General features: G+C 44.1%; 1 protein-coding gene and 1 long non-coding RNA gene across 2 annotated transcripts in view; one reads left to right on the forward strand and one right to left on the reverse strand.

The window, feature by feature from the left end:
* LOC141729645 (C-type lectin domain family 2 member B-like) overlaps nucleotides 1-19,311 on the forward strand; it is a 100,870-nt gene that overhangs the window by 57,009 nt on the left and 24,550 nt on the right. The gene's annotated exons all lie outside the window — the stretch shown is intronic.
* On the reverse strand, nucleotides 1,637-18,421 carry LOC141729648 (uncharacterized). The gene is made up of 3 exons (XR_012581051.1): nucleotides 17,344-18,421; nucleotides 6,023-6,243; nucleotides 1,637-2,005 (listed from the first exon to the last, which is right to left on the reverse strand). It is a non-coding gene; the product is annotated as an uncharacterized LOC141729648 (long non-coding RNA).

A 19,311-nucleotide genomic window follows, 5' to 3' on the forward strand; every position in this document is an offset into this window, starting at 1 on the left:
AAAAGTTCATTACGGGTTAATATCCCACACTGGGATGCTTGGCTATTTGCACACAGTTGACTTAAACTGTGTTTTCCATATTTTAGAGCTACATGCATATTTATACGAGTTTTACAGAATTCAAACATAACTTTGAATTTACACGTTGTTTTGTTTGTTTTTAACTTTTGACTTGTGTTGCAGTGTGTTGCAGTTTCCTGTTTTAGCCATCCCAGTCCTTTCCCAGGTGTGACAATACCTTCTACCTTCGCCTCCCCTTACCACCTGCTAAGTGCTGTATGCCGAGCTTAACCTTCCAGCAAGGGCGTCGTGTGATGGGCAGAAGTTCAAAAGATGCTTTTCAGCCCTGGGGTCATTGGCCTGTCTAAGTGTCATTGTCCCCTGAGATTCCCCCCTTCCCACCTGGTTGGTGGCACACCTATCCCTTCCCTCCCCCTTCTCCCCGAGCGGAAAAGGACACCGAGCCCATGCTGTCATTCTGTTGTAGCTGTTATAAGATTCAGAGATCTGTGACCATGGAATAAAACTCTGGATTAAACCCTCTGGGAGAATCCATCTCCTTTTTCTCTTCACTTCGCACCAGAGGTAATACTGAGTTCCTGCTTGCCTGGACTTGTCCCAAGTGCCCATCTGCAACATCCAGCCAGCCAAAGGTGTCTTTGAGGTGAAACACCACAGGTTCCGCCTTTGGTCCAGCAGCAAGGGCCAGACGAGCCCAGGCATGTTCCATCTGGTAATATTGGGATCATATTCCAATGTTTTGGCGCCCAATGTGTGACTGATCGACTCTGCAGCCCCAAGAAGCTTCTTGGAATCTCAGAACCTTGGAAAGACTTTAAGGCAGCTGAGCATCCACTGGAAGAGCTTTGGCTGCATTGCTCTCCAGCAGAGACTTTGGGACTGACCCCACAAGGAGTTTTGCGGAACATTCTGTGCCTATGGAAAATGCTGCTCCTTTCTGGTGAGCGATTTTTTGGAGGAGAATAGGGGAGCCCTTCCTGCCCGTGGGGTTCTATTCCAGTGAGGAGAACAGCCTGCCTGACCTTGCTACCATATTCTAATATACTTGAGCTCAGGCCATCTTGTACTTTAAAGTAATATATTTACTTTTTTTCTTGTGGTTCTATCTTATTGTATTTTCACTCCCTGACAATGAGGGTCCATAAAGTCTTTTTTTTCCCATGTTCTGGTTTTTGTTTCTGTTAACTTGTCTTTCTGATAAGAAAGTCCCTGAATGTGGGAAATCAATTATTTTACACCATTTTCTGAGTTACTTACATTGTTGTAGTGTGTTTTTGTACTTTGTAATAATTTGAGGTAGTTTTGGTTTGTATCCCTGTATTTTTCCCAAATGGTTTATCACAGATGGTTCCCACATCCCTTTACCTGTGTAATCCCTTTCCCTGGCTGAGATCATCCCCAAACCCCCACTCTGGCTCCCTTCAATCACTCAGCATGCCATCCCCTCCAGCTAGAAGCTTTGGTCCAGAATGTCGAGTGATCAGCCAGAGGCCTTCCAAGACCCAAGCCTTGCCTTGTATGCTGTCCTAAATGTCCATGCCCCAGTGCCCATCCCTTTGGGTCACGCATTGGTCAGTAAAATGTTATCTACTTTCGGTTTCAACCTCCCTTTAAATGTAACTGTTTCCCTTTAGAGCAAATTTGGGGAAGAATTTTTTAAAGGAGCTCTGGTGGGAAAAAGCAGATGTAATCGGTGCTTTTGTTTGACTGGTCTGGGAGGAAAAAATATTTTTTTGGAGAAAGGTGGAAAAAAACCCTGTTTATTAAACAATAAAACTAAAACAATATCAAACAATGAGAGTCTTTGCTACTCTAAAAGAGATGACAAACTGAGAAAACCCCATCCCCGGGTTGCAGCTCACTCAGTCTCTGATCAGTCCCTCTGGTGCTGGAATTGTCACAGGCCAGGCCTGGCCCGGTGGGTCAGAGATGTGAGCTGCTAGTGCTCTCCTGAGTGTTCAGTCCAGAGCAGGTTTCAAGAGGTCTAAAGAAAAGAAAAAAAACACAATCTAGGGAACTTCTTTGCCTCAGCTAGCTAACACTAACTAAAAAGCAAAAGAAGAGCTCTGTCCCGCTGTCTGTCTGCAGACAAAAACAGTCCAGAAGCAGGAATGTGGAGGAGGACTGCAGTGTCTGAAAACAAACTGTGTGCTTCTTCTCTCCCCTGCTTCACTCACTGGAACACTCTTAAAGGTGCAAAACTTATTATTCAACATAAACAGAATGAGACAACTGGGGATAAAAGCATCATGTAGTCAACCAAGGACTTGGCACCTCTCCTGGGGCTCTCAGTAGGAGCCCCCTGAGGTGCAGGAGCTCCCCAGAGCCCCTGAATAAAACCTTGGATTAACCCCTGCTAAGTGTCGGCCCTTTATCTGCTCCCGATGTCTCTGGTGTCTCCTCTACTGCAAAGGTGACCAGCCCAGCTGCCCTCAGTACCCTCGGGTGTCTCCCTGCTGTCAGTGGGGTCGGGGCTACCCCCCCGGTGTCTGGGACTGGGGACTGGCTGAGGGTTCCTGAGAGGCTCCCAGAGGGACAGAGACATTACATGAAACAATCATTTCAACATTTCAGTCTCTATTATGCTATGGTCTAAGAAGCTATAGGGTGCATGGATAAACTGACAGGTTATACTGTATCAAAAGCAGTAATTACAAATTGCACTATGTCAGGATTTTTGTGATCCATAATAACTTGCAAAACAAATGTTAATACATAAATGCAGAAGCCAATGCTTATATTTGTTATAAATAACATTATACAACAAGCTCCAGTACGAAATCCAAATTACCCTGGGCTCCTGGAAATCATCACAAATTGGCCTGAAGGTGAGAATTTTGGATTGTCCTTGGAAGATGTGAGAAATGACCCTCACTTTTAAAATCTTAAAGGTTTTTTGTCCTTAAAAAAAATACAACAGACCAAATGAGGAAAAATGACAGCCCTGGGGGGGGGGGGTCTCTGTGACTGTCAGCCACATGCTTGTTTACAAAATGGATGCTCTGCCTTTTATACCCTCAGCCCCTCCCAAAGTTTTGTCAGTCAGCTCCTTCTCTGCCCTCCACAGGTGGAGATCACTTCCTCACACCTTGATTGGAGCTCAGATGTTGTCCTGTGGCCCCTCCTGGTAATGAGCCGGCCCTCCTCAAATGCCCTGGGAACTGAGGGGGAGGGAAAGGGGAATAGGGGGGGACACATTACAGTAACAGCACTATTCGTCTACAAAACTTCTCCTCACATACCTGTAATAGCTGCCTCTCAATTGTGAGAGCAAAGAGCACAACATTCATCTATAAATAAAACCCCGCTTTTCTTTTCCTATGCGTCATTTGTCTCAAACAATTAGCTCTAATTTTTATTCTGATAATCTGCTCTTACTTCTAAAAAAAACAAATAATGAATCATACTAGCATCTGTTGATGTGGGTGAGGGCAGTGTGAACAGAAGGAAAAATCTCAGGTTTTTTTCAGCCACACCTATTTGGAATGGACAAAATGGGATCACTGAGGTCTGGTTTGGCTTTCTTACCCCCATCTACCATGCCCGTGGGGTTGCTACTCACAGCAGGTGTATCTTAGTGGTGAGTACAGAGCCCAACTTGCCTTCTAGTTCCTGCTGTATTAAGAGACAGCTGAGCAATGACAGAGGACTGGGGCGCCTTACTCGTCCCCACCTAGCCATGCCTATGGGATTGCTGCCCACAGCCAGGCTATGGAATCTTCTTGGTGGTGAACACAGGGGCCAACCTGGTCTTGCCCTCTATTTCGTGTTTCACTCTACTTGTTGGTCCTTAAGGAAACTGCCCCAACACCTCTGATGGTTCCCTGTGTACTTCCCCTCAACAGATGCCTGTGATTCTCATCTATTCAAACAGGACAATTACATCAATAAATGATAAAGTTCAAACTCCCCACCCAAAGTGTTAGTTAAACAATCTTCAAGCTGGTGACATCTTGACTCCACTTTTCAGATGTCTTCAATCTTCCTTGGTTCTCTCTCACCTGCTCTGCATGTTACAGTCTATACTTTGGGTTCTCTCACCAGCCTTTAATTCTGTTGCCTTGAGTCCCTCTCGCTCTGGGGTTGGCACAGCCCATTCAGCTCTCAGGTAGAAGGATCCTTCCAAGCCAAAAGGATTTCTGAAGCAGTCCTAACCTGCAGCCCCTGGGTGCCTTCAGGCCATCCATCCAAAAGGAAAAGTGACTTCTGGACCCTGAGAGAGCCCAGTGATCTGTTGGCAGCAGAAATCAGGAATGGAGAAGGTGATTCCAGCTCTGCTGGGTGCTGTTCCTCCCCATTAGACAGGAGAGGATCAAGCACATTCCATCAGCCTTTGCTTCCTCAGGGCATGAAATCCCTGAGGAGACAAGGCCACCTCAGGGCCATCAGATCCCACCTGAGAGAAGGAAATGCTAAAAACCTCACCATGGTCTAAAAAATGAGGAACTTTTCTTGTGGGTTCCCAATACCATTTCCAACAAAGCCCAGCTGGTGCTGAAAATTGTATTCACATTCAGGGGGCAAAACCAATAATGAATCACAGACACCTGAGGTAAAATGAGGGTCCCATAAAAGTAAAATTTCTCTTTGTTTTTAACAGAGGCAGATTTTCATCTTTTAAGCCCAAATCTTCTCTGACACACAAAGGGGCATAAAATCCATAAACACTTTAGTTCCCACTTGAAATATTTGTTTTTTTGGCAATTCTATTTGCACATGAAGTGTGGCTGGATGAACACTACTGAAGCACACAAATACTAAGACTACTACTGCAAAGTGCAGAAATTACTGAAAAGTATCTTCTACTGGCAGCAAGAGTAAACATGTCTAAAGGTTTCCTTGTATGGAGAGTAGCTAAAATGAATGATTCCAACACCAAAATCAACTGGAAAAAATTATTTCAGGTAAAGTGTTAAAGAAATGAACACTGTATTATAGGTATGTATTCTAGTATTGGATTTTTGCATATATTAAAATGGATTCTATAAGTGTGGTGTTAATGTGACTTCACTAAAAGTACATAGTTTCTATTTCTGTTGCTAACTAAAACTTAGAAATAGCTGATCTAGACATGCTTGTGTTAAAATGCCTGCTTGGTTGAGATAATATCCAAGGAATATATGATGCCAACTCACAGCCCTCATCTTCTGAAGGCAGTGTGGACCCCAGCTCAAGAATTGAAGGTGATGATAAAATGGACTGAAACCACAACCAAGAAATGTGCATGCTCTAAAAAGCAGAACCCGCGGAAGAGCCATGCAAAACAGTTCTTGGGACATGTAAACCAGTTTGGGAAAAAACTTACATATGCACCAGGCTGATGCAATAGATTGCTGTATAAGTGTGTTTCCAAAGTAGGAGATGTTGGGGAAAAGTTTACATATGCACCAGGCTGATGCAATAGAAATGCTATATAATTTGTGCTTCCAAGCTAGCAGGTGTGCTCCACGCTGAGGGCCAAGACACACCCACCTGTAGCCTCTGCTTTGTTTTCTTTGTCTCCTCTTATAGTTCTTTATTAAACTTCCACATTTTAGCAGGAGAGGAAACAGTGGTTTTTCTCACTGTATTTCAGGTATTTTCTCAGTTGCACTTTCAAGATGATTCACACAAACTAAATGAGGGCAAGAGAGCATTACAGTGAGTCACAGTTTGACATGGGAGGAATTTGGGGAAGTGATAAAAATGGTTTCTGTCTAACTAACAGTCTGTTGAACCACTAAAAACGGAACATGCCTCTGTGGAAGACACTGATAAGATCAAAGGAACCCGGGAATTTCCCCTTCCCCGTCTGGCCGGCAGTGAGGTACCACAGCCGGGCGGGCGCTGCCACGGGGCCGGGCTGGGTCCCTTCCCCATCCCAGCCCCGCTGCCGGGCAGGGAGAGGGGGATGCTGCGGGCCGGATGGAGCCGGCCGTGCTCTCATCGCACTGCTTGTTACAGCCCCAACCCGGCCCAGCCGAGCCCCGGGAGCAGCCCCAGGCCAGCATCGGGATTTTACCGCAGAGAAGGGGCCGCAGCCATCGGGCAGGGCAAGGAGAAGCCGCCCCTGTCCCAGCCAGCCCAGCTCCGAGCGCTGCTGCTGCTGCTGCTGCTGAGCTCCGGCCGCGCTGATCAGATCGGAGCCGCTCCTCAGCCGCAGCTCCGGGTCTGGAACGGGGTCAGGGCAAACATCTGCAGGCTCCAAGCAGCACACAAACCCTTTCAGTGCTTCAGTCCGAACTGGAGTGAGAGAGAACAAGATACAAACACGTCAAAGAACAACATGAAAACATCAAGGTCAGTGAGGGGGAAGTTAAGACCCAAATTGAAGGGACGAGGAGATGCTTTGATTTTAAAGGTGAAATCCCCTTATAAGCTATGGAGATAAGACACTTTTTTCCTATAATGAATAAAACTATGGGGAGATGAAGGGTTCAAATTAATATCCAACAAAGGCCTCCACACTAAAGTAAGCAGATGTTAAAGTAGCTGTAATCCCATGAGAATTTTGAACAGAGAAAGAGAGAAGAGTAATCCCATAATGCCAGGAGAAAATCTCTGTTCCCAGGGATGAAAATTATTTTGGAAATAAATAATAATCACTTTTGCCTTTAACCAGCTCATATTCAAAACAATACCCCATAAGTCATCATGACCCATAAACAAGCTGTAGGAAGGATGTAGAAAATGGCAGAAGCTTCATGATAAATTTCACCCATGCAGCTGCTATTTGTGACCAAATTAGGAACCAGGAGAAAACTTTGCTCTTGTGGAGAAGTGTCCATAACACTAACAAGAGGGACTTCTCTCTCTAAATGAACTGAAGAAAGATTTTTTAGAGGTAGTAAACTAACTGGAAAATTTTGGTTTTTTTTCTGTACTTTGTCAGTGGAGAAAAAAAAGTTGTGGGAGGAGTAGAGGTTTTAGAAGTTCTCTAAAGGGTTTGCTTTAATTCTTGCTAATTTTTTCCTTTTAGTTACTATTAATAAAATTTTCTTTATACGTTTTCGAAGTTTTAAGCCTGCTTTCACTTTTTCCTAATCCTATCTCACAGCAACAGGAAATGAGTGCACTAGTGATTGATCAGGACCAAAACCACTACACAGGGCACTGTAAGACTTCTCTTTTTCAGAGAGAGGAGGGAGGAGCAAAGCTTAGCAAAGCTTTGCCAACTTTGTGTCCTCTCACAGAGAATGAAACAAAAGTGACTACACTGTTATGAATGAGGTCCCTATTTGTCTAATTTAATAAACCACAAAATTAGAACTTAGCACCAATTTTAATTGAGCAGCAATTTTATATAAAATAATACAATCAAATATAATCAAGCAGATACGAAATAATTTGGCAGTGATTTGGATAAAGCATAAGCAAAACTGATCAATCAGGCTATGGGGAGGTTTTTCTCACCCTGCCTCATGTACAAAAGGCAAAAGGATCCAAACACAACTTATCTACTGTATGCTAACACATACTCATCAATCTTTTCCTGCAAATGTAAATCCCCTCCTGTTTTTGGTTATTGAAATCTGTGTCACTGCACTGCACAGCGCATGCTCTGCCTGTTGCTGAGGGGTCTTTTGGCCTTTCGGGGATTGTTCCTGATGAAGGCTTCTCCTCATCCTCACTGTCCTTTGAACAACCCCACAGGTTGCACATGTGCCCCAAGTCTTGTGTTATAGAAGCCAGCTTTATATTCCAAAAATGGGGCTTATTATGTCATAGATACCTGGAATCATCCCAATTTTGTCCATACCAAGACCAATTCTGCTTTGGGAGTCATCCCAACTTTGTTTGTCCCAAGGCCAATTCTGTTTTTGGATATTGCTTATCTCAGTACTCCATCCTCTATCCTATTTTTCCATGAACATCCAAGAACATCTGTTTCATGATACTAATTACATATCCTTTTCCTTTATTACTTTTTAAAAAATATTTTCTAAAATATCAATATAGTTATAATTGTTAGCACGAATCATATTCATTTAGCACAATTTCTCCCATTTTCTCTTTTCATCATATCGATTCATGCTTTCTATTAAAAGACTGAATCTTGGTATCTTCTACATCCCCCCAAAAGTCCAGGTTTTCACATTCCCTCATTTCTCTTTTTGATTAAATTCAATATATGGTATTTTCACATACATAATGCAGGAGATAAAAAATGGTCTAGGCAACAATTCCAATAATGAGTCCAGCTAGTATAAGCCACCAGATTTCCATTAAGGGGTTCCAATTTTTAACAGGTACAATTAGCTTCTTTTGATCAACACTTTTCCATTGCCATTTCTTTTTAGACAGCATTTTGATGTGTTATATTTTTCACAAACTCCTCCTTTTTCAGCCATTAGATAGTCCAAGGCTCTGCTCTGATAGACTGTTACTAGCATGGGCATGCTTTGTTGGGTTGCTATTTTGTTCCAACTGACCTCAATTACCTTTTGCAGTCTCATCAACTGATTTAACATATAGTTTGGAGTTCTATATTCCCGAGATCTGTTTTGAGCCCAAATAGCCAGATCGTAAAAGTTTATGATCCTTTCTGTGTGCCATTTATTTTCACTCCATTTATAGCTGCCCCTTATCAAAAGGTCTAGGTCTGCCTTGTTATTGCCCATGGCTTTATCAAGTGGGGCTTTCTCTAGTGGATTTCCCTTGGAGCAGGGCAGGGTGCAGGAGGAGGATTGGATAACTCCTAACCTACAGGTCCCTTTCTATTTCTGGGGTGACTGACTGTACACTCGCTGTCCACAAATCCAGTATAGCCCATGAGGGGCCTTCCATGTTGTTCTTATATTGTCTGGTTGATTCCAATTGGTTTCTGTATTTTCTATTTCTATTGGTTTCTATTGGTTTCTGATAAGGGCCAGCTACAGAACTATTATACCAGCACAGATTAATTTGACTGTCCCACTTGCAATCGTTTCTCTTTGTTGTTCTCCAATACCCATTGATTTTGTTTGGCCACCAGGTCATAGTTCTATTATCTGAATTTACAATTAAGGTAGATTTACAGGGGGTATGTCCCACCTCTTTGGTATAGTTCTTTCCTTCTCAAGTTATACAAACTGCTCCAATTATCGGGTGACTTAAACTCCACCCTTCAGGCCATTTTACTTTCTCAGAAATTTGGGTGTAATTCCCTTTATAAAAGTGTTCTGGAGCTAGACCTTCACCCCTCCATAGCCACGTTTCAACCATTTGAGTTCCCCCACAAATCCAACATCTTGATAAATCCAACTCGGTTTTGATTTTTTGCATTAGGTGTACAAAAAGATTTCTACCTGAGATTGGCAAATCCCAGTTGCTATTTTGCTGCCTTCATTGGCTATACCACACCCTTCAATTTTCCCCTTTCTTCTTACCTTGCTGGTTTTGCTCTGAATTTCCCCACTCTTCTCTTTTTGGGAAACAAAGGAATTCTCCCTCTGTGGGGCAGTCTGGGCTGGAAGGTGTCCATTGGCCCAATCCTAGATTAACTCCCCCCCCCAATAGGCTCAGCCATTTCTGTGGCAAGTTTGTAAATTTGTCTGGTTGTAACATTCAGCATCAACAGAGTGATGTACTGCAAAAACAGTCATTGAATTGCGGCTGTCCCCTGTGAGCTGGTAGCATTTATTGCAGGGGTTGCAGATGCACAGGGTACCAGGATCCATGTCAGAAGCAGGTACCTCAGGAGTCTGGACTCTCCACCTCTCTCAAGGCCCCTTGGGCTGCAGCCAAGGGCTGAGATTGTCTTCTTGGGAGCAGAGTTTGTGTCCTGGAACCTCATTGCTGATACCATTTTTGCTGAGCCAATCTCCACTCTTACACATTGGATACAATGATTATAGCACAGGATACTATTTCTGTGTGCACCCCTCAATACAATGATTATAGCACAGGATACTGTTTCTGGGTAGCCCACCTGGGTGCAAGGATGATGGCACAGGATCCTTACAGTCTGAAGGCACAGTGCTATTGCTTTCCCTGGGTTAATTGACAATGCTTTTTTTATTAAATAAAAAGGGCTTCGGAGATGCGCCAACCATAGGAAATGCTTTAACACTCTTTTCTATAAAACAAATACTAAAATGATTTAGTTAAGCAATTAAAAAAAAAATGTTAAAAGATCTAAATTACTGGTTGCTTTTTACTCTGATGTTGGGGATAATTACTAAATGATCTTTGCCACCATTAATGCGACCTGCAAAGCCAATCTGTCTGTAGTGGAAACAAATCTATGGTTTGACTCATAAATTTCCTTCCCCCAACAGCTGTCAGTGATAACACAAAAATCTGTTACACAATGACACACTTGCTCTTTTGCCTGTTCATAGGCTATTACAGCTAAAACTCATTGGTCTCTGTCTTCTATTAATTGAACAGCTGCATGAAAGGTTCTATCTCTATTGCTTAAAGGTGATCCTATAAAATCACTGAAAAGGCATGCTATTGTAAGCTGGTCACCTAAGCGATTTAAGCAAATTAAACAAAGCAGTTGATTTTCCCCTTCTTCTATTTTGGTTCCCTTCCAGCACGAGTTAAACTGTACAGAAAATACAAGCCCACGGGGGACAGCCTAGGCCATGCCCAGCACACGTCCAGTGCTCTGTTTCTTTCTGGACCTCTGCTGCTGGCATTAGTCCCAGATCCCAGTGTCTCAGGAGACGCTGAATCCATTCTTCGTGACATTGTTTGGTCTCCAAACACAGCGAGGTTACTCACCCCAGTGATTCCAGAATTGATGGCAAGCTGGTGTTTGAGCAGAGGTTAAAACTTTACAAAATTACCAAGTTTTTCATCTGTAGTCAAGCTGTTTGTATGTTCCAGCTGAGCTCACTACTGTATCAGTGTGTCCACGCTCTGGACCTAACCCTGATGTTGGGTAACCGCTGAGGCAATGTTAATACATATTAATGTTAACACCCCTCCTTACAATAGTTACATTCAATGCCTAAAATTAGTAGCTTGTATAAAAATTTCTAGTGGACATAAACTATACTTTTTAGCCAGCCTTTGGTACACATTGCACATTTTCCCTTTGCTGTAACACAATTACTTTGACAAACAAAACAAATCACAGATATCAAACACTCACACACATAGTTTGGCCAAACTACATAAAACATACATTCATTGGTATAAAAACCTTTACCCCAAATTATTTGCTTTTATCACTTTAAATTGTAATCCAAATCTTGGAATAATAGTCTTCAACAAAATTTTGGCTACTGTTTGAGCTGTACCTGAGCTGCAGGGACTGCTTCTACCCACTGAGTCAATTAATAACTAATAGATATTTCCACCTGCCCACTCTGGGTAATTCTGTAAAATCAATCTGGCTCCTTCTAAATGGCCTGTACACTATATGGCAGCCCCCAGAAGGATGAGTCCTCAACACCTTTTTGTTCACTTTTTAACATGTGAAACATCCCTGAGTAATTTGTTTGCTGATTTCAAATATTCCTATATATCCATAATTTTTCTTTTTAAATTATCACAAAGTGCTTGTCCTTGTGAGGACCAATTCTTAATTTTATCCAACACTCTTTTAGTGTTTGCATCCTCATTAAATACAGTCCCTGACACCCCTACTCCACCTGAAACCTCTTTTTATCCTGCTTCTTTTTCTTGCAAAATTTCCACAGGTGTCCCTTCTCATGGCAATAGAAACAGGTGGGTCTTGAGTCATTAGGGGTAGAATTTAGATTACCCTGATATCTCAATGCTTTTGTGAACCCTTCTGCATTTTTCTTTTTGTTTTAAAACCTTCTCTCTCTCTACTCCTTTCCCTTCCCTATGCTTGGCACTCATACATGTACAATCTTTGCATACAAACAGTTCCTGCACTTTTTCTACAACTTTCTGTAGCTCTTCCTTGAAATTTTCCAAGCCATCTAATATGTCCACCATGTCTCCCCAAGATCTAGTATTGGGGTTCATTTCTAAAAGCTAATGCAAACCTCTTAAAAATGTTGCAACAGTTAAAACTTCACTACCATCCCCAGGGGACTGTCCCGGAGAATTGCTCCCCACCCTGTTCAGAAATCCCCTTGTTTCTGGGTAACCCTGCGAGCCTCCCTCCTGAGCACTTGGTCCCAGGTACAAGATGCCACCTCTCTTGCCCTAGTTTCTGGCAGGTAAATAACCAGGAGATCCAGGTACCTGGGAAATCCTCACTCACTCTTTTCACTCGTGGTTTAGTCCCCTCTAATACTTGCTGATCTCTTGTCACCCACTTGCTCCTGCCTGATTCCACCCACCCTGATATGCTCCTGACTCTCACTCTTTCTGGCTTCAACCCCCACAATCCTCCTTTCTCACTTACTAAGCCCTTTTAAAATTACTTTTGCTAAAATTAAACCACACTCACTCACTCTTTATGCATGCACGGCACAGCTGGGTCAGCTCATCTGCTCACCCCTCACAGGAATTACAAAGCCTGGTCACAACCCTTAGCACAACAAAACAGTCGCTTCCTTCCTTAGCCAGGAGGGCAGAACTGTGACCCTCGGCAGTGCCCACTTGCTCTGTGATGAGGTCACATCTCAAGCACTCACACAAACACACAGAGATCCCCACTCTCTCTGTGACTAGATCAGCGTCAAACACACACAAACACACAAACGGAGGCTCCCACTCGATCTGTGACTAGGTTACGTCTCAAACACTCACACACGGAAGTGGTCACCTACTCTTTGACGAGGTCACGTCTCAAACTCTCACACAAACACACAAAGGGATGTGCCTACTTACTCTGTGACTGGGTCACATCTCAGACACACAAACACACAAACAGTAGTCCTCACTCACTCTGTGATGAGGTCACATCTCAAACACTGACACAAACACACAAACACCTCTCCTTGGCCATCGAGCCCCCTGCAGGATTGCGACTACCACGGCCCTCAGAGTGTGAGGTCACGTCATAAGCACCCTACACATACACACAAACACAAATGCAAGCACACACCTGCCTTCACCCCACCTTGGGATACTCTCAGTCTCCTTTTCTCACGAGGATTTTTGTTCACAGAGAAGTTTTATAGGTGCTCTCACCTTTAGATGGCACCCTTAAGGGAGTTTCCTACTGCTAGCTTCCTTTACTTATGCTTTATCAAAATTGGAACTCTTTCTCCAAGGGAGTCAGGTCTGACCTCAGGACCACCTAAAAACTGGTGTGGAGCCCATTCCCAAGGCTAGCTGTCCTTCCCACGGCTGGAATTCCTGGGTTTTGGCAGAAAACTCTTATGAATGAAGTCCCTATATGTCTAATTTAATACATCACAAAAATAGAATTTAGCACAAATTTTAATTGAGCAGCAATTTTATATAAAATAATACAATTAAAAATAATCAAGGAGATGCAAAGAAAAAAATTGGCAGTGGTTAGGAGAAAGCATAAACAAAATCAGTCGGGATACGGGGACGGTTTTTCTCACCCTGCCTCATGTACAAAGGACAAAAGGATCCAAACACAGCTTATATACAAAGCTTATAAACACAGCTTATATATGCTAAGATATATTCATCAATATTTTCCTGTAAATCCCCTCCTATTTTTGATTCTTTAAATCTATGTCACTGCATTGCACATGCTCCAGCTGTTGCTGAGGGGTTTTTTGGCCTTTTGGGGGTCTCTTCAGATGAAGGCTCATTGTCTTCCTCACTGTCCTCTGAATACCCTGGCAGGTTGGGCATATGCATTAACCTTTGTGATATGTAAGCAAGCATTATGTTCAAACTAAATCGTATTATTTTATAGATAAGACTGGTATTGCAGATTCCATATTTGGAATCGTCCCAGTTTTGCTCATCCCGAGACTGATTCTGTTTTAGGATATTGCTTATCTCAATACTCCATCCTGTATCCTACGTTCTCATGAATATCAGAGAACATCTTTCCTGACACTAATTGCACATCCGTGCGATCTCCTCTCCTGGCGGCCGGCCAGGGAGCTCCTCGCCGCTTTCCCTGCAGGTTGAATGGGCCAAAGCGGCGTCTCCCATTTGCCTGCTGTGCAGAAATGCGGTGACAGCAGCAGCCGTGCCCCCTGTGTCTGCCCGGGAGCGGAGCGGCGGCAGTGGCCATAGCCCGGCGAGGCGGCGGCGGAGCTCGGAGGCGGCTCCAGCCCAGGTGAGACCCGCGGTCGGTGCTGCCGCAGCTCGGGGCTCGCTGCGGGCGGAGGGGGCCGCGGTGAGGGCCGGGGGGTTCTGGCGAGAAAGGACCTTCTCCACTCTGGGCAGTGCCAGCTTCACCTCTGAGCCCAGCACAGCGCTGTCCTTCCTCAGCTGCGCCCTGTGCCTTGCACTTCCTCTCAGGGTCACCTCAGTGCCTCTTCACCCCCAGTGCCAGCGCTGGGCTGGGGCTGCAAAGGAAAAGTCTCTGCAATCCATCCTGCCACCGATGCTGCCTGCAGTGAGTGCATTGCCCTCATGACACAACGAACTCAAATGGGAAATCCTAATCTGTCTGGGCTCTTGGAATTCACAAACTGGCCGGAATGTGGTGACACTTTTGGACTGTCTTTGGAAGAGGAGGAAGAACCGCTGACACGTGCTGAGGAGGAATCCCTCTTTCGGCATCAGGCATCTGACTGTGAGGAAGGGTCTCTCTCTCTCTCTCTCTCTCTCTCTCTCTCTCTCTCTCTCTGCTTCGGAGGAGGACGGTCGGAGCTGCTGCTTGGGGAAGGGAATTTTTTGCCACCGCCACAAGCCAGCCCAGAGCTGCTTCTCCTGCTGTGGGGCTGTGGGCTGAGCCTGTGCTGGTGAGAGCAGCCCCTGCACGGGCACCTCAGTGTCACCCCTCAGTGCCGCAGGGCCCTGTCCCCCCTGCTCGGGTGCCCGGGATCCTGAGCTCGCCTCTCCCTGCCCTGCTCACACCCGGCTGCCGCTGCCGCGCCCCCGCTGCCCCCCGGGCTCTGCTCCGAGCTTTGGCTGCTCCGGAGCTGCGAGGAACGGATTTGTACAGAATCTTTATACACAGTCTTGTATATCTCTATGCAAATATTGAGGTCAGGTGTGTTGACTTAAGAGAGCTATGGAATAGCTATTTTATTGTTGAGAGATTGAATTAGAAATAAGTTTTAAAATATAAAAGGAGTATATAAGAGTGTCTATATACATACATATACATATATATATATATTTATATATATATATATATATATATATATATATAAGATGCTTTATAAAAAGAGTAGATATTTTAGAGAATCAGAACTCTGATTATAATGGGACTATGTCAGGTACAAACAGAGGTGATTGGTGTTAGACATAAAGCAGTATTGTTTGGTAAAAGAAAATAGCAATTAGGAAAGAAGTTAGCTTATAGCAGGAAAACGTTCAGGTTTATGGTCCTTATTTTCATTCTTTTTTGAGACTGATAATAAAATAAAATCTTTTAAAACGCTTCTCAGTTACCCCATCTTTATAGAAACTAAAAAAACCCCAAGAAAACAGTACATCCATTCTAAAGAAAACAAAAACTCAACTATCTTTCAAGCAGTTAAAAAAATCAAAATACTGTTTGTTCATTGCTACTACAAAGAAACAAGATCTGAAAGAATTAGTTTACAAAAAACCACTCAAGACTTCCACCTACCTCACTAACTTAACTCAAACAGAAACCAATATTATCTCCTATTACACAACATCTAGCAAGTTTTTAAAAAACATAATCCAGCACAAAATATCCAAGCAACACAAAGGCGTTGATAAAAGCCTTAACACTCTAATCTAATTTAATTCTTATGATATTTCAAAACAAAACCTACAAAATTTACTATCTTAAGTTCAAAAGCAATTTCCAACTATAAATAATACTTCGGTATTCATCTTCCCTCTGAGACCCAGTTAAATTCAAGCTATCCAATACTTTTACCACAAACCAAGTCGATACAGCCACAAATGTATTCCCTCCATAAAATGAGGAAATAATTAATTTATTTAAACAAATTGCAAAGCTTTCCACTTCCCCACTCTTGTGTGCAGCCCCTGCGCGTCCCCAGCCGTGTCTCCGAGCCCTCCCTCCCTCCAGCCCTGCCCAGAGGCCCCGCAAGCCCGAGCGGAGCCGCGCTGCCCCCGGCGCTGCCCCGCAGCCCCCGCCGCTCTCCCGGCTCAGCCCCCGCTGCCATCCCCGGCCCGCCCGGCATCTTCCAGCCCTGCCCGGCCGCCAGCGAGGGCAGCTCTGCCCAGCTCAGGGAGCGAGGCTGCTCTGCCAACGCTGCAAAAACCCGAGCTCTGACTGCCGGCAAAGAGAGGAACGAGAGAAAAACCCGCGATTGGCAAACTCCTCCATAGGGAAATGAAGCAGGGCACGGACTCTGGATCAGAGGAAGAGTTTAACCCGTTCCATCCCAGCCCCGTGAATACACAACGGGAACTGACTGATTGGGATGAGATTCGACCTAAACTCGTGCAAGATAAAGATTTTAATTCACCGTATAGAAATCTCCTTGCTGTGCCAGTTCGATATAAGGAAAATAATGCTAATCCTCGGTGGGAGCCTATGGCACCTTTAGGATATTGAGAAGTTAAGAAAAGCTTTTAAAGACAACAGCTTAAGCTCCCAGTATTTTAATAACGTGGTGAGAAGTAAATATGATTCTTATCACCTCACATATTCAGACTGCTGTAATATTTAATCTCTAATTTTAACAAACTCACAATATATTCTGTGGGACTTACAACAGCAAAAGCATCTTCACAGACCGATGCACAACTCTGCTAGAAGTCCTAAAGCCCAACTAACAATCAATCAATTAGCTAGAGATCCTCCAAACCATAAAGCTGAAGATGAAGCCGAATCCCTTTCTAGAGCAGGAATAGGAGATATTATAAATGCAGCCAGAAAGACTCTTTTAACTGTACAACTGCAAGAATCCCTGAAAATGCCGATTCTCTGGTTCGACAAGCCACAACTAAACCTTATCTTGCCTTTTTAGATCGCTTGGCACAAGCAGTTCAAAAGCAGTGTCCTAAGGAAACAGCACATCCTCACTGAATTAAAGCCTTGCCTTTACTAATACAAACAATGAATGTAAAAGGGTTCTTTTACCAGCCCAGCCACCAACAGTGCCACGAATGCTCTCTGCTTGTGGTGAGCTCAGCACTCCACAGCACATCGTGACTAAAGAAGCTTCCGCACTGGGGGAACAACTTACAAAGTCCCGAGATCCGCTGGGAAATAAATTCTAAAGAGTTATTGAGGCTCAGAGCAAAACCATTGAAGAAACCCTCACTGCTTTCCAACTACAGCCAATTAAAGAGCCATGTTTTACCTGTAAAAAAACCCTCAGTCATTTAAAAAAAGACAGTTCTGAAGCAGAGAAAACCAGAAAATTACCTAATACTTACCCTCAGTACAAAAAGAAGAGAGGCATTATATCGATAGCTGTCACTCCAAATTTAACATAACAGAAAAGCCTCTGTCGGGAACTTCAACAAGAGCTCACAGCGCCACCGTATCACAAAACAAAGAACGGCGGCTCCATTGCAAACAAACTTAGAGCAGACTTAGAGCATTTTGTAAAATCACCAGAAATCTCCCGAGCAACGCCCACTTATTACCCCCAGGGGCACGATGCAAACTAACAACTTCTACATTAACATACCTCTAAACAAACTTTCGTCATCAATTTCTGCCCACAGGCGTTACTAGTTCTTCACAACAAAGACAGGACTTTTTAATTCTAAGCAGAGACAAAAACATAATTCTTAGATTTTCAGTGTTCCCAACTATTATTTCAGTACATTGTAATCAAGAGCTGATAGCTTTAGCTCTTGCTTCCAGCACTCCAGCAGTAATTCAACCCAAACCACTCAGAGCTATCACTGCTGCATTGCCAGTGACTGTAACTGAGCAAGACATCCATGGAGAGCCTGTGCTTTTAACTAAGCCAACTGTGCACCAAGGAACAGCACTGAGAGCTGTAGCCCACAGCCGATGGCCTTTGGGTGGGAGGTGTCCCCAGTGAGCAGCCACAGCCCCCTTGCAGCCTGAGCCAGGGCAGTGGAACAGTGAATGTCACAGCTGTGCTGGGCACTGGCACAGAGGGCACTGCAATTCCTGCTGTGCTTCAGCCCAGCCATTGCAATCTGGGAGCGCCCATGGGGGCTCTCCCAAGAGCCAAAACAGTCCCACTGTGTGTGCACAGTGAGCTCATGGGGACTGCCACCAGTGCTGAGGGTGAGCCAAGGATCACCCAGCCCCTCGTGGGGCACAAACCCATCCCAGCAGAGAAGGGAGACTCGCTGGCCCAGTAGAGAACAGAAACAGAAGGGAGTTTTTAATGAGAGCCACAGCAGCACCGACCACTCCAAAGTTATCATCAAAAACTAACAACCCTGTCTAAGGGAGTCAGGAGGCTCCAGCAGGGAAAAAATTAAATATTTTCAAAAAATTATACATGAACAATTACAAAATAATCACATGAAACCCACAAATGGCCCTTAGACTTCCCCAGTGTTTGTCATACACAATAAAATGTCGGATTCCTGGAAATTACTCCCATCTCCTTCTGCTGAGGGCACTTGCTGAAATGAATAATATCCAGGAAGCTTTCCCTTTCTTGAGATTAGAATGGTTTCTGCAAATCCTTGAGATGTGACCATGATGGTTAAAACCCCACTGTGCAAATGAAGGCTTTCCCCTTTCTTCCCCCCACTCCATGCTCCATCCTCTTCCTTACTTTGTCATCTCAACAACTGCTAAGGAAACCTTTCTCATCTTGTCAATTGGCAATGTAACTGCCCTTTAATTCAGTTTTAAAATAGGTTTTAAAGTCAGGCTCTGTCCATGCTATTGATTTGCATTTTGGATGAAGTTGTTGGTGCTGAACAAGCTCTGTGCTGCTTTAAAGCCTTTCTGCAAGACTCAAAGAATGCCCCTGGCAGGGAGTGCAGGAGCGTTGGGCACTCCTTTTTCAGAAATGGAGTGCATCAAACCTGGTTCCTTTAAAAACCATTTTTTAAGTGAAATTATGACCCTGGAATTCCTTTGGGAAATGGTCCATTTAGGATAGAGCCACAGTGTCAGAAGCTGTTTGTCTGATGGTCAGTTCATGCTCTGGTCAGTGCAGGGCAGCCCCTCAAGAAATGCATGAGCCAAAGCCAGCAAGGAGAGGAAAAGAGCCGAGCTGAGCTGAGAGAGCTGGAGAGATGAAATGGCACAGATGTGCCTGGAGCATGGCCCTCCCCAGCAGCTTTTCTTACAGTTCAGTGTTCAAAAAGCTGAAAGCTGATGCTCACTCAGGACTTTGGGATCTGGCTTGGAAGTGCAGAGGGGATGATCTCCCTTAGTGTAATTTGGGCAGGGGAGTGCCA

This window comes from Zonotrichia albicollis, chromosome 7 (assembly GCF_047830755.1).
Source record: "Zonotrichia albicollis isolate bZonAlb1 chromosome 7, bZonAlb1.hap1, whole genome shotgun sequence".
NCBI classification, from domain to species: Eukaryota; Metazoa; Chordata; class Aves; order Passeriformes; family Passerellidae; genus Zonotrichia; species Zonotrichia albicollis.